Below are 15,959 nucleotides of genomic sequence, written 5' to 3'. Positions count from 1 at the left end.
AATGGGGCATTTTCAAGCCAAATCGGTGTGCTATATCTCACGGCTTCGGGGGTCGGCTCGGGGGCCGGGCATGCCGTGGGTAAAAAATTAATCGGGGCATGCCAGAGAGGTTGGGGATCGTCCCAATGTGGTTCGTTTTACTTTTTATGGCCATTTGGGAGGGCAAACGATAAAACGGCACGAATGGGGCATTTTTGGGCCAAATCGATGTGCTATAGCGCACGGTTTTGGGACTGGGCCCAGGGTCCAGGCGTGCTGTAGGCCAAAAATCTATGCGCTATTGTGGGCCAGGGAGGTTGGGGATCATCCCATTGTGGTCCGTTTAATTTTTCATAGCAATTTGGGTGGACAAACGAGCAAAACGGCGGCACAAACGGGTCAAACGACGCAAATTGAGCATTTTTTGGCCAAATCAGTGCGCTATAGCCCACAATTTTTGGGGTGGGTTCAGGGTCCGGGTGTGCTGTGGGCCAAAAATCAACCGGGGCAGGCCAGGGAAGTTGGTGATAGTCCCAGTGTGTTCCGTTTAAATTTTTGTGGCCATTTGGGTGGACAAACGGGCGAAACGACATGAATGTGACATTTTCAGGCCAAATCGGTGTACTATAGTCCGCGATTTTAGGTGTGGGCCCGACATTCGGGCGGTCTATAGGCCAAAAATCGACCGGGGCGTGCCAGAGAGATTGAGGATCATCCCAGTATGGTCCATTTAATTTTTTGTGGCCATTTTTGTGGACAAACGGGCGAAACAGCGCGAATGGGGCATTTTCGAGCCAAATCGGTGTGCTATAGCCCACGGTTTTAGGGATAGGCCTGGGGTTCGGGCATACTGTAGGCCAAAAATTGACTGGAGTGTGCCAGGGAGGTTGGGGATCATTCCAGTGTGGTCCGTTTAAATTTTTGTGGCCATTTGGGTGGACAAACGGCGTGAACTGGACATTTTCGGGCCAAATCGGCGTGCTTAGCCCACAGTTTTAGGGTTGGGCCTAGGGTCCGAGCGTGCTATGGGCAAAAAATCGATTGAGGCATGCAAGGGAGGTTGAGTATCATCCCAATATGGTTCGTTTAATTTTTCATGGCCATTTGGGAGGACAAAGGCTCGAAACGGCTCGAACGGAGCATTTTCGGCCCAAATCGGTGTGCTATAGCCTACAATTTCAGGGGTGGGCCTGGGATTCGGGCGTTTCGTGGACCAAAAAATGATTGGGGCATGCCAGAGAGATTGGGGATCATCCCAGTGTGGTCCGTTTAATTTTTGTGGCCATTTGGGTGAACAAACAGGTTAAACGGTGCGAACGGGGCATTTTCGGGCCAAATCGTTGTGCTATAGCCCACGGTTTCGGGGTTGGGCCCTTGCGTCCGGGAGTGCTATGGGAAAAAAATCAAATAGGACGTGCCAGGTAGGTTGGGGATTGTCCCAGTGTGGTCCGTTTATATCTTTGTGGTCATTTAGGTTGACAAACGGGTGAAACGGAGTGAACTGGGCATTTTCGGGCTAAATCGATGTGCTAAAGCCATGGTTTCTAGGGTGGGAATGGGTTTTGGGATTGCTGTGGGAAAAAAATCAACCGGGGCATGCCAGGGAGGTTGGGGATCATTCCAGTGTGGTTCGTTTAATTTTTCGTGGCCATTTGGGTGGACAAACGGGCGAAATGGTGCGAATGGGGCATTTTTGGGCCAAATCGGTGTGCTATAGCCCACGGTTTTGGGGTTGGGCCCTGATACCTTACAACCCCAAGAATACACAAAACAACCCCAATAAACGTCCCAAAACACACCACAAACCAAGAGCCCAAGGAACCAAGTCTCGGTCAAGAATAACAACACAAGAATGAAAAGAAAATCCGAGAATGCTTCAACAATGGAGAGTTAATAACGTGTATAACCACACCAAAATAGAAACAACACTAAATTAATGTGGTGAACAATAAGCTTACAATAACAACAAACAACTATTACAAGAAGACAAGAAACAACTACAACAAGATGAAAACAAAAGTAAATGGATAGATAGTTAGACAAAGGTGGTGTAAATCCTAGTAACCAAAGAGTACATAAAACTCTAAGACCCCTAAAACCTCCACACACGATCACCTAAATCTTACGATGACACAAGAGAGGATTCCACCACTCAAGCGCCAAGGTTTCTCATAAACAAGCAATTACAAGAGATTCCACCCTTGAATTGCTATCCTAGTTACAAGTTTCGGTTTGCCTCAAGTAAAGAGAGGACTTTGGTGTGTCAAATGTCAAGACTAACAAAAATAATCAACTAAGTCATGAAAATACCTAATACTAAACTATATATAGTCTCTTTATTACATAAAAGATAAAATGACCAAAAGATCCTTAATGAAAAGGGGGCGCCCCTCTAGTGTAATAAATGAGAAAATAGGGCGGCTTTGGTGTGTCTTTGATCCTTCTCACGTATCAACATTGAACTTCATAGGATGATACTTTGATGCACTTGTACATACGTTGATCTTCATAGTCTCACTTGTATAATCCTCTCCATATTGAGAGGAATTTGCCCTCAAATTTAAGCAATCATCACCGGCAAGCTCTCCTCTTTTCATCATCTCTTCATTGCTCTTCCTAAGGTTAGGATGTTCAACCAAGGGTCCCATGATATCATCAAGAATTATCCTTGGATTTATATGCTCTACAACCTGCACATAAGAAGATTTGATACTAGGCAAAGTGCTAGTATCTCGGTTAGTAATCAACAAAGAGTCCTTGTGGGCAAATCCACAATCCCAACTCTCGGCTTCTCTCCTTCTTCATCCTCCTCAATGTCGGCTTCTTCTTCCATACCCTCACTAATCATGACTTTCCTTGCCATATACATAAGCACTACAATCTCACCTTCACACGGCTAAACATCTTTCTCATCCCCCTCCTTTGGCTCCTCGGGTTCTACCTTCTCTCCATCTTGAGAATGATCATTAATCTCCTTTGGTTCAAGTCCCACCTCCTCCCCAAGAAAGTAAAATTTTACCTCCCTTAGGATCACATTTCTCCTATTTGGACACTCGTTAGCCTTGTGTCCCTAACCTTGGCATTTAAAACATTGAAAGCCCTTAGAACTAGAAGAGGAATGCGATTTACCTTCATTTCTCGAAGGGTACCTTTGGTGAGCCTTGTTTTCATCTTGTGCATACTTGTACTCGGTTTTATCCACATTGGATGGGTAATTTTTGTCCTTGTGCCAACCCGAGGGAGATTGCCCTTTGAGCTTGAAACTCGGTTTCTCCCGTAATTTCTTCTCAACCTCCAAGGCGTCTTGGAAGATGGCATCAATGGTGTCAAACTTGTGAAGTGTCAACTGTGAGGAAATGTCCCTATTCAACCCCACCTTGAATTGAAAGATGTCATGGCTTACTTTCTCCCCTCGGTGATCATGTTTCAAATGAGTTGTTGGAATTCATCATAGTAAGCCACGACGCTTTTGTTCCCTTGCCTCAAGTTATACAACTTAGCAAAGAGATATTGATGGTATCTCTCGGGTAAGTACCTTTGTATCATGAGGTACCTTAACCTAAACCAAGGAGGGGGATGCCCCTCAATCAAAATATTGCCAAATCACTTCACATACTCCTACCACATAGTAGCATAACCCTCAAAATGTGCAAATGGCATAACAACTCTTTTTTCCTCGATAAGGTCATTAACTTGGAAGATTCTCTGGAATCCCAAGCTATAAATTCTTCCGAATCACTCTCACCTTTGAATTTTGGAAGCCCCACCTTGATGGTATTTAGACCTACATTACGGTTTTGGTTCCCTTGTTGGTTCCAAAGACCAACTCTTCCTTCTCGGCCATGAACTTCCCTTGGATCACCTTGCCTACCCCTCATCTCCTCACTTCTTATGTGAACATCATCATATGGTCCATAACCAGCATGTTGTTCTCCTCTACCATACCCCTTAACATGGATGGGTCTATTTGGGTTAAGTGGAGCTTGTAGCGGAGGGATTGGATTTGGATAGTGAGGTCTTTGGTCAAGTGGATTTTGGATGGGAAGGCTTGGATTTGGTGGTGGTATTTGGGTTCCAAGTCCTTCTTGTTGGACTTGGTGAAGTGGAGGGTGGCTTGGTCTATCATGATCTCGGATTTGGGAGTGAGGGTTGGTTTGGTTTGTTGCAATAGGTGGGTATAGCATTTGGTGCATGGCCTCGGGAGTACTAGTTGGTGAAATATGTCAAGGGGTAAACAGTTGGCTTCTTTGGCTTTCCACTCTCTCCAATCTCCCACCCATTATTGATACTTCACCCTTCATTGATACCACATCCGAGTCTAGTTTTTCCATACCCACGGTCATCCTAGCCATATCTCGGGACATAGCTTCAAGGCGAGCCAAAATGATACTAGTAGCATTGTGTTCCCCCGTGGGTTGAGAGTGTGAGGTCTCGGGTTCCATAGCACCAAAAGCAGTACACAATGTCACACACAACACACCAACAAAGGTTCAAGTCTTTGAACCGCAAGCAACAACACCACACAAACGATAACAAGAAAGCTAAACAAGTTTATCAGGCAAAAACACACTTTGTTGTTGAAGAGAATTTGTTCCAAGACTTTGATGTTCAATAATACACATTTGAGGAAGATATTTCGGCTATGGTATAGGCTTACAAGATTTGAGACTCTCTTTTCAAGATTCAAAAGTTTTCCACCAACTTTCTACCAACTTGCACTCTTTTGGCAAGACAACTTTTTGGGGTAGTCTTGTCTCTTTCCTCTTTTGTCTAAATTTGAAAAGTGCCTTACTCTTTTTGGTAACTTGCTTTTTGGAGGGCTCTTTTTCTTTTTCTACTTTGGTGCTGTCTTGGATTGTTTTCAAGACAAACACAAAGTCTTATACTTCTTTTCTCTCTTCAAGATTAAACAAAAACTTCTTCAACAAAACACAAGAACACAAGATGAACACCACCACCAACAACAAGAAACCGTCTACTTAACACCACAACAAAATCGGAATCTTGCTCAAGAACTTGGGTGGTAGACTCAATAAGTGTTGAGGAGAAAGGGAAACAACACTAGAAACAAACTAAGACAACAAAACACACTCAAATCAAGACACAAATCTCGGCCAAACACAACAACAACAAGAAGAACACCTGTCCAAGAACAAGAACACTTCAACATTTTTTTTTTGACTAAGAGAGCCAAAGATTGGTAGTGTAGGAACACAACCAGCCTTGGATCTGATACCAAATGATACCTTAAAACTCTAAGAAGACACAAAACACCCCCCAATAAAGGTCACAAAACACACCACAAACTGAGAGCCCAAGGAACCAAGTCTCGGCCAAGAATAACAACATAAGAAAGAAAAGAAAACCCGAGAATGCTTCAACAATGGATAGATAATAACGAGTATAACCACACCAAAACAGCAACAACACTACATTAATGTGATGAACAATAAGCTTACAATAACACCAAACAACTATTACAAGAATATAAGACACAACTACTACAAGATGAAAACAAAAGTAAATGGATAGATAGTTAGACAAAGGTGGTGTAAATCCTAGTAACCAAAGAGTGCATAAAACTCTAAGACCCCTAACACCTCCACACATGATCACCTAAATCTTACGATGACACAAGAGAGGATTCCACCACTCAAGCGCCAAGGTTTCTTAAAAACAAGCAATTATAAGAGATTCCACCGTTGAATTGCTATCCTAGTTATAAGTTTCGGTTTGCCTCAAGTAAAGAGAGGACTTTGGTGTTTCAAATGTCAAGACTTACAACAATAATCAACTAAGTCATGAAAATCCCTAATACTAAACTATATATAGTCTCCTTATTACATAAAAGATGAAATGACCAAGAGACCCTAATGAAAAGGGGCGCCCCTCTAGTGTAATAAATGAGCAAATAGGGCGGCTTTGGTGTGTTTTTGATCCTTCTCACGTCTCAACATTGAAATTCCTAGGATAATACTTTGTTGCACTTGTACACACATTGATCTTTATAGTCGCACTTGTATCAGGCCTGGGGTCCGAGCGTGCTTTGGTTCAAAAATTGATTGGGGTGTGCCAGGGAGGTTGAGGATCATCCCAGTGTGGTCCGTTTAATTTTTTGTGGCCATTTGGACGGACAAACGGGAAAAATAGTGCAAACAGGATATTTTTAGGCTAAATCGATGTGCAACAACCTATGATTTTGGGGGTGGGCCCAAGGTCAGGACGTGTTGTCAGCCGAAAATCGATCGGGGCATGCTAGGAAGTTTGGGGATCATCCCAGTGTGGTCCATTTAAGTTTTTGTGGCCATATGGGTGGACAAACTGGCGAAATGACACAAATAGGGCATTTTTCAACAAAATCGGTGTGCTATAGCCCACGCTTTTGGGGATGAGCCCAGGGTTCGGGCGTGCGATTGGCCAAAAACTGACCGGGGCATGCCAAGGAGGTTGGGGATCATCCTAGTATGGTCCGTTTAATTTATTATGGCCATTTGGGTGGACAAACGGGCGAAATGGCATAAACGGGGTGTTTTCGAGCCAAATCGGTGTGCTATAGCCCATGGTTTTAGGGGTGTACCCGTGGTTCGGGCGTGCTGTGGGCCAAAAATTGATTGGGGCATGTCAGGGTGGTTGAGGATCGTCCCAGTGTGGTCCATTTAATTATTTGTGACCATTTGGGTGGACAAATGGGTGAAACGGCATGAACGGGACATTTTTCGGCCAAATCAATGTGCTATAGCCCACGGTATCAGGTGTTGGTCGGGAGTCAGAGCGTGCTGTGGGCCAAAAATCGATCGGGGCATGCCAGGAAGGTTGGGGATCGTTTCAGTGTGGTCCGTTTAATTTTTTGTGGCCATTTGGGTGGATAATGGGTGAAATAGCGCAAATGGGGGATTTTTGGGTAAAATTGATGTGCTATAGCCAATGCTTTCGGGGGTGGGCCCGGGGTTCGGGCGTGTTGTGGGCCAAAAATCAACTGGGGCATGACAGGGAGGTTGAGAATCGTCCAAGTATGGTCCATTTAATTTTTCGTGGCTATTTGGATGGACAAACGGGCGAAACAATGCGAACTGGATATTTTCGAGCTAAATTAGTGTGCTATAGCCTACGGTTTAGGGGTGGGCCCGTGGTCTGGACATGCTGTTTGTGAAAAATTGATTGGGGCATGTCAGGGAGGTTGGTGATTATCCCAGTGTGGTCCATTTAATTATTTGTGACCATTTGGGGGGATAAACGGCGAAACGGCGTGAACGGGGCATTTTGGGGCCAAATTGGTGTGTTATAGCCCACGGTTTTGGGTGTGGGCCTAGGGTCTGGGCATGCTGTATGTTGAAAATAGACCGAGGCATTCCAGGAAGGTTGGAGATTGTCCAAGTTTGGTCAGTTTAATTTTATGTGGCCATTTAGGTGGACAAACAGGCAAAACAGCTCGAACAGAGCATTTTTTAGCCAAATCGGTGCGCTATAGCCCACGATTTCGGGGGTGGGCCCAGGGTCTGGGTGTGCTGTGTGCCAAAAATTAAACAAGGCATGCCAGGGGGTTGGGGATCATGCCAGTGTTGTTTGTTTAAATTTTTGTGGCCATTTGGGTGGACAAACGGGCGAAAAAAAGCAAATGGGGCATTTTCGAGTCAAATCGCTGTGCTATAGCCCATGGTTTTATGGGTGGGCCCAGGGTTCGAGCATTCTGTAGGCAAAAAATTGATGGGGGCATGCTAGGGAGGTTGGTAATCGTCCCAGTGTGGTCCGTTTAAGTTTTCCTGGCCATTTGGGTGGACAAACGGGTGAAACGGGGCGAATGAGGCATTTTCGGGCCAAGTCGGTGTGCTATAGCCCACGGTTTCATGGGTAGTGTCACGCCTTAAATCCTATTGGGATGGACAGGCACCCGCAGCTGTGAAGGCCCGAGAGAATCAAACTATAACCTTGGAATTCACATGCATGCAACTATAATAGGCAAATATTTTGCCATATACTGATATAATGCCTTAATAAAAAAAATATAAACGACAAGCCCTAAAACTATATACATAATAGACTTGGCCGTTTGGGCCATAACATCTACAAGATAACACACTACTATGCTTAACTTTACATTGGTCTACAAAGACTCTAGACGATACACAAAATTTAGCTAAGGTCGGGACAAACCCCCGCCATACTATTAAATTTTTTACAATACCAAAAATATATGGAACCGACTCGAAAAGCCCCGAAGCAAACTGGAGGTCACCAATAGCAGATGGATATCCTGGGATCCTACTGAGGAGGCGTGTTTGCCGAAGTACCTGTGCCTGTAGCATGAAATATAAGTCCCCCTATAAGGGGAGTTAGTACGAAAAAGTATACTGAGTATGCAAGGCAGAATAGTAACAATACATGACATAAAGGCTCAATAAAAATATGGAACAACTATAAGAATAGTGCTAGTAGACCACCTTTACATTTACTTGTGGAACAGGGTACATTACATTTCTTTCTTCCTTTTACCTTCTTCCTTCATTATCTTTGTAATCTATATGACACAAATGACCAGCTGATCAGTGGTAAATAATAAATCAGGATCGGCCCATGCTAGGCTTATGCCCCTGAGATGCCACCTACATATAAAGTATCGAGATCGGCCCATCCTAGGCTTATGCCTCTGAGCTGCCACCCGTTTTATAGATTTCCGTTACTTAGTTTAATTAGCCTTTTGAGATTGTTACTTTGGTGGTCCTAACCTTATGGTACCTTGAAACAATGATATATCAATAAGAGACATGTAAATAGGCAATCAATGCAATAACAATGAAGTAAGGAGTTGTTGGCACACTAATGAAGTGTTTAAGAGCTAAAAATAACACATGGGTCTTATTTGAGTAACCGGAGAAATTCTGAAATTTACTAGTGAAAATAGGTATGTAGGATAGGTAGCAAGCATGTATCGAGGTGGTTTAACACATTAGAGAGTGGGAATAAGTTCATTAGTAACATAGGATATCATAGGTGCTATTATGTAGCACGTGTTCTTGGATGACCTTGGAAGCTTACTCGATGGAACAAGTATCTGTTTTCACGCCAAGGGTGCAAAATAGAGTATGCCTTACATACCTGGTTGTAAAACTCCAATACCAGTCCAAATCGACTTCCCGCACTTTTAGATTACTTATCTACAATGAAATATATGGAAAACTAATATTAGCAACCAAATGTCACATTTTGGCTATTTAACTTCACCAAACTAGTGGCCGGGAAGTAAACCCTTAATTTATCAACAAAGGGTGTCACTTTAACCCTCTTATACTCCAATTACAGCCACATACCATACATATTTATATAATATCCCCCGACACAACCTCGGATTCATTTCACCTTCCAATCAATACACACAAAACGAAATGAGCAATAGACATACACAATCATAAATTCAGTGGTGTATCACCACATTCATCTTTTATAATTAAATACAAACTAATCACACCTTTTCCCAATAGCAACCGGGCAGCCCACAACACAAACACACAAAACAGTCCACAACGACACCCAATCGTTCTTTAATAGCAACCCAATATGTGCAATCCTCTATCAACACATGTATATGGAAAAAGGACAAAAGTGGACAGCAACCATACCTTGATTTCCTTAGTATTTTAGTGTCTTAATGTGTATTTCCTCAATATCTTAATCCCTTCACACATACATCAAAAGAGAAAAGAGAAATCCCTTAATAACTAAGAATAATGGACTGCCCAAACTTATAGAGAGGGCTGTCCAGAAATTAATCTTAAAGAATACATAGTTTTCGTGGTACAAGCTCATGAATTGTTCACTTACCTTTAGCTTGGAAGGAAGGTAAATCCCAAGAACCCTTGTGTAATTATAGGGTTGTTTCATAGCCAAGAGAGAACCAGAGAGAAAAACCTAGAAAGCTGGAAATTTTGTCTAAGTTAAAATGAGAAAAATTGCTGATTTCAATCCATAAATAGGAGCTGCTCTTGGACGAATTTATTGACTACTTTTGGGCCATATTTTGTCAAGTAATTTATGTATACACTTGCTCAATATATTGGGCCTTTTTGGATCAAAAACTATTGGGCCTTAGCTACCAATTTTTTCTCCTTTTCTTCTCTTTAACTTGGTATTTGACAGATTTGAGTATTGGGCCTCTTTTCTCCATTCTCTTTCTCTTTTACTTAATTTGGGCTCAAATGAGTACATTAATATAAGGCCTAATCTGATACATGCTATTGATCCCATTAACTTGGTCTAAATAGCTCAAGTAAGTGATCCACCTACTAGCTTAAGTAAGTCAAGAAAGCACCTTAACAAAATACTCAATTTTTAGTTCTTAACTCTTTAATCTAAATTAAAATTTATATATAATTGGTCACATTAAACCACAAGGGAAGTATTTAGAACTCCATCTACACCACAAAGATATATCAAGTTCCATATAAATAGAACAAGTACACACAAAAATATGGGGTGTTACATCCTTCCCCCCTTTAGAACATTCGTCCTCGAATATTAGCATAATTGTCCAACCGAAACAAGTTCTAGCCTAAGGTTAATATTACTATCATCACACAGTACTTATATATATATATATATAAACACTTAAAACACTTACTTGTTATTGCTCTAATTCAGCATCTTGGACTTTCTCTTCGTATTTGAATAGATGAGGGTATTTGGATTTCATTGCTTCCTCAGCTTCCCATGTGATCTCCTCCACTTGCTGGTTTCTCCAGAGTACTTTTACAGATGTTATTTCTTTATTCCTTATTTTCTTAACTTGTCGATCTAGAATGACAATAGGTATTTCCTCATAGGTGAGATCTTTCTTAACTTGTACATCTTCAGTAGAAGTGATATGTGATGGATCTCCGATGCACTTTCAAAGAATTGAGAGGTTGGGCCATGCTATGGGCAGAAAATCAATCGGGGTGTGTCAGGGAGGTTGGGGATCATCCCATTGTGGTCCGTTAATTTTCTTGACCGTTTGGGTGAAAAAACAGGTGAAACGGCATGAACGGGGAATTTTTGGGCAAAATTAGTGTGCTATAGCCCACGGTTTCGAGGATGGGCCTGAGGTCCAAGCGTGCTGTGGGTCGAAAATCGACTAGGGTATGCCAGGGAGGTTGGGGATCATCCCAGTGTGGTCCGTTTAAATTTTTGTGGCCATTTGGGTGGAAAAATGGGAAAAACGATGCGAATGGGAAATTTTTGGGCCAAATTGGTGTGCAATAACCCATGGTTTTGTGAGTGGGCCCAGGGTCCCGCCGTTCTGTGGGCCAAAAATTGACTGGAGCATGCCAGGAAAGTTGGTGATTATCCCATTGTGGTCTGTATAATTTTTCGTGACCATTTGGATGGACAAACGGGCCAAATTTGTGTGCTATAGCCTACGATTTTGGGAGTGGGCCCAGGGTTTGGGCGTGTTGTCGGTCAAAAATCAACCGAGGTGTGCCAGGGAGGTTGGGAATCATATTAGTATGGTTCATTTAATTTTTTGTTGCAATTTTGGTGGATAAACTGGTGGAACAGCGCGAATAGGGCATTTTCTAGACAAATTGGTGTGCTACAACCCATTCTTTCGGGGGTTGGCCCAGGGTCTGGCGTGCTGTGGGCCAAAAATCAATTGGGTCGTGCCAGGGAGGTTTGGAATAGTCCTAGTGTGGGCCGTTTAATTTTTCGTGGCCTTTTGGGTGGACAAACATGCGAAACGGCATGAATGAGGCATTTTTGGGCCAAATCGATGTGCTATAGCACACGGTTTTGAGGGTGGCCCTGGGTTTCGGACATTCTGTGGGCCAAAAATCAATCGCGGCATGCCAAGTAGGTTGGGGATCATTCTAGTAGGGTCCGTTTAGTTTTTCGTTGCCATTTGGGTAGACAAACGGGCGAACGATGTAATAACCCACGGTTTCGGGGGTGGACACGGGGTTCGGGAGTGTTGTGGGCCGAATATCGATTGGGGCATGCCAGGGAGGTTGGGGATCATCCCAGTTTGGTCCGTTTAATTTTTCATCGCCATTTGGGTGGACAAATAGGTGAAACAACGTGAACGGGGCATTTTCGGGCTGAATCGATGTGCTATAGTCCACAATTTTAGGGACGGGCCCGGGGTCCGGGTGTGCTGTCGGTCGAAAATCAGCCGGCCCGTGCCAGGGAGGTTGGGGATCGTCCCCGTGTGGTCCGTTTAAAATTTTGTGGCCATTTGGGTGGACAAACGATCAAAACAGCACGAACGGGGCTTTTTCGAGCCAAATCGGTGTGCTATAGCCCACGATTTTAACGGTGGGCCCGGGGTCCAGGTGTGCTGTGTGCCAAAAATCGATCGGGGCATGCTAGGGAGGTTGGGGATCATCCCAGTGTGGTCCGTTTAAATTTTCATGGCTATTTGGGTGGACAAACGAGCGAAATGGCGCGAACGGGGCATTTTCTGGCTAAATTGGTGTGCTATAGCCCACGGTTTTGGGGGTGGACCCGGGGTCCGTACCAAAACCGTCCATACATAGCACTCCAAGGGCGCCTACTTGAAGCCATTCATTAAAGAGCCTTTTTGGTCATTTCACCTTACTTTTGTAATAAGTCTATAAATAGACTAGTTTAGGTCTTTAGTTCTTTGGTTGATGATTATTGTAAGTTTTGAACTTTTGAAACACCCAGTCCTCTCTCCTTGAGGCACAAAACCAAAACTTGTAACTAGGATAGCATTCAAGGGTGGAATTCTTGTGATTACTTGTTTGTTAGAAACGTTGGTGCTTGAGTGGTGGACCCCACTCTTGTATCGTCGTAAGAACTTGGTGCTTGTAAATGTGTTTTGTAGGGGTTTTAGAGTTTAATAAACTCTTTAGTTACTACTTTACATGTTTTCCTTATGTCAAGTTATCTATCTTCTTTATCATTAAGTTTGTGTTTGCTTCCTTGTGTCGTTTTGTGTATTACTTGTTACAGGTATTTGTGGGTCACTTATGGACTGTTTTGTGCTCATTTAGATACCGTTTGGCATCAGTTTGAATTTTTGTGGCTATTTGGATGGACAAACAGGTGAAATGGTGTGAACGGGGCATTTTTGGGCCATATCGGTATGCTATAAACCACGATTTTGGGGGTAGGCCTAGGGTCCGAGCGTTCTGTGGGCTAAAAATTGACTGGGGCATGCCAGGAGGTTGGGAATCATCCTAGTATGGTTCGTTTAAATTTTTCTGGTCATTTTGGTGGACAAACAGGCAAAACGACGCGAATGGGGCATTTTCGGGCTAAATCGGTGTGCTATAGCCCACGATTTAGGGGGTGGGCCTAGGGTCTCGGTGTCCTGTAGGCCAAAAATTGACCGAGGTGTTCCAGGGAGGTTGGGAATCATCCCAGTGTTGTCCGTTTAAATTTTCATGACCATTGGGGTGGATAAAAGGGCGAAACGACGGGAATAGGGCATTTTCGGGCCAAATAGGTGTGCTATAGCCCACGGTTTCTGGGGTGGGCTTGGGGTCTGGGCGTGTTGTGAGCCAAAAATAAATCGGGGCATTTCAGGTAGGTTGGGGATCATCCCAGTATTGTCCGTTTAAATTTTTGTGGCTATTTTGGTGGACAAACAGGTGAAACGGTGCAAACGGGGCAATTTCACGCTAAATCGGTGAGCTATAGCCCATGATTTTGGGGGTAGGCCCGGGGTCCTAGCGTGTTGTGGGCCAAAAATTGACCGGGGCATGCCAGGAAGGTTGGGGATCATCCCAGTATGGTTTGTTTAAATTTTTGTGGCCATTTTGGTGAACAAACAGGCAAATCGGCACGAATAGGGTATTTTTGGGCTAAATCGGTGTGCTATAGCCCATGGTTTAGGGGGTGGGCCTGGGGTCCAGGCTTGCTGTGGGCCAAAAATCGACCAAGGCCTACCAGGGAGGTTGGGGATCGTCCCAATATGGTCTGTTTAAATTTTCATAGCCATTTCGATGGACAAAGGGTGAAATAGCGCGAACGGGGCATTTTTGGGACAAATCAATGTGCTATCCCACGGTTTAGGGGGTGGGCCGGGGTCCCAGTGTGCTGTGTGTCAAAAATCGACCGAGGCGTGGCAAGGAGATTGGAGATCGTCCCAATATGGTCCATTTAAATTTTCATGATCATTTGGGTGGATGAACGGGTGAAACGGTGCGAACGGGGCATTTTCAGGCCAAATCAGTGTGCTATAGCCTACTGTTTTGGGGTGGGCCTGGGGTACAGGTGTGTTGCGGGCCAAAAATCGATCGTGGCATACCAGGGATATTAGGGATCATCCCAGTGTGGTCTATTTAAATTTTCATGGCCATTTTGGAGGACAAACAGGCGAAATAGCGCAAACCAGGCATTTTTGGGCTAAATCGATGAGCTATAGCCCACGATTTTAGGGGTGGCCTTGGGGTCCGAATGTACTGTGGACTGAAAATCGACCGAGGCATGCCAGGGATGTTTGGGATCATCCTAGTGTGGTCTGTTTAAATTTTTGTGGCCATTTGGGTGGACAAACGGGTGAAATGGCGCGAACGGGGCATTTTCTAGACAAATCGGTGAGCTATAGCACACGATTTTGGGGGTGGGCCCGAGGTTCGGACGTGCTATGGCCAAAAATTGACCGGGGCATACCATGGAGGCTGGGTGGACAAACGGGTGAAATGGCATAAACGAGGTATTTTCGAGCCAAATTAGAGTGCTATAGCCAATGGTTTTGGGGGTAGGCCCGAGGTCCGGATGTGCTGTCGGCCAAAAATTAACATGGGCATGCCAAGGAGGTTGGGGATCATCCCAATATGGTCCATTTAAATTTTCGTGGCTATTTGGGTGGACAAACGGGCAAAACAGCGCGAACGGGGCATTTTTGGTCCAATCGGTGTGCTATAGCCTGGGTTTTTAGGGGTGGACCCGGGGTTCGGGTGTGATGTGTGCCAAAAATTGACCGGGGTGTTCCAGGGAGGTTGGGGATCATCCCAGTATGGTTTGCTAAAATTTCGTTGCCATTTGGGTGGACAAACGGGCGAAATGGCGCGAATGGGGCATTTTTGGGCCAAATAGGTTTGCTATAGCCTACGGTTTTGGGGGTGGGCCTGGGGTCCAGGCGTGCTGTGAGCCAAAAATTGACCGGGCCATGCCAGGGAGGTTGGGGATCAACCCAGTATGGTCCATTAAAATTTTCTTGGCGATTTGGGTGGACAAACAGGCGAAACGGCATGAACGGTCCATTTTTTGGCCAAATCGGTGTGCTATAGCCCATGGTTTTAGGGGTGGGCTCGGGGTCCAATCGTGCTATGGGCCAAAAATCTACTAGGCATGTCAAGGAGGTCGGGGATTGTTCAGTGTGGTCCGTTTAATTCTTTGTGGCCATTTGGGTGGATAAACAGGCGAAATAGCGCGAACAAGACATTTTCGGGCTAAATCAATGTGCTATAGCCCATGGTTTTGCAGGTGGGACCAAGTTTTGGACGTGCTATGGGAAAAAAATTGATCGTAGCATGCCAGGGAAGTCGGGGATCATCCCAGTATGGTCCGTTTAAATTTTCGTGGCCATTTGGGAGGACAAACGGATGAAATAGCGCGAACGGGACATTTTCAAGCTAAATTGATATGCTATAGCCCACGGTTTTGGGAGTGAGCTTAGGGTTCGAGCGTGTTGTTGGTCGAAAATCAATCGGGGCATGCCAGGGAGGTCGGGGATTATCCCAGTGTGGTCCGTTTAAATTTTCGTGGCTATTTGGGTAGACAAACGAGTGAAACAGCGTGAATGGGGCATTTTTAGGGCAAATTGGTGAGCTATAGCCCACGATTTTGGGGCTAGGCCCAGGTTTCGGGCGTGCTATGGGCAAAATATTGACCATGGCGTGCCAGGGAGGTAAATGATTATCCCAGTGTGGTCCGTTTAAATTTTTGTGGCCTTTTGGGCAGAATAACGTGCGAATCGACGCGAACAGGAATTTTTTGGGCCAAATCGATGTGCTATAGCCCATAGTTTCGGTGGTGAGCCC

General features: G+C 44.4%; 1 long non-coding RNA gene across 1 annotated transcript; it reads right to left on the bottom strand.

Annotated features, from left to right (window-relative positions):
- Nucleotides 1-7,941: 7,941 nt before the first annotated feature.
- On the bottom strand, nucleotides 7,942-9,949 carry LOC124887264. Its single transcript, XR_007044654.1, has 3 exons — nucleotides 9,796-9,949; nucleotides 9,594-9,649; nucleotides 7,942-9,131 (listed from the first exon to the last, which is right to left on the bottom strand). It is a non-coding gene; the product is annotated as an uncharacterized LOC124887264 (long non-coding RNA).
- Between the last annotated feature and the right edge of the window lie 6,010 nt (nucleotides 9,950-15,959).

The sequence above is a fragment of the Capsicum annuum genome, chromosome 9 (assembly GCF_002878395.1).
Source record: "Capsicum annuum cultivar UCD-10X-F1 chromosome 9, UCD10Xv1.1, whole genome shotgun sequence".
Classification (NCBI taxonomy): domain Eukaryota; kingdom Viridiplantae; phylum Streptophyta; class Magnoliopsida; order Solanales; family Solanaceae; genus Capsicum; species Capsicum annuum.
This window is presented reverse-complemented; position numbering and strand designations above follow the sequence as displayed.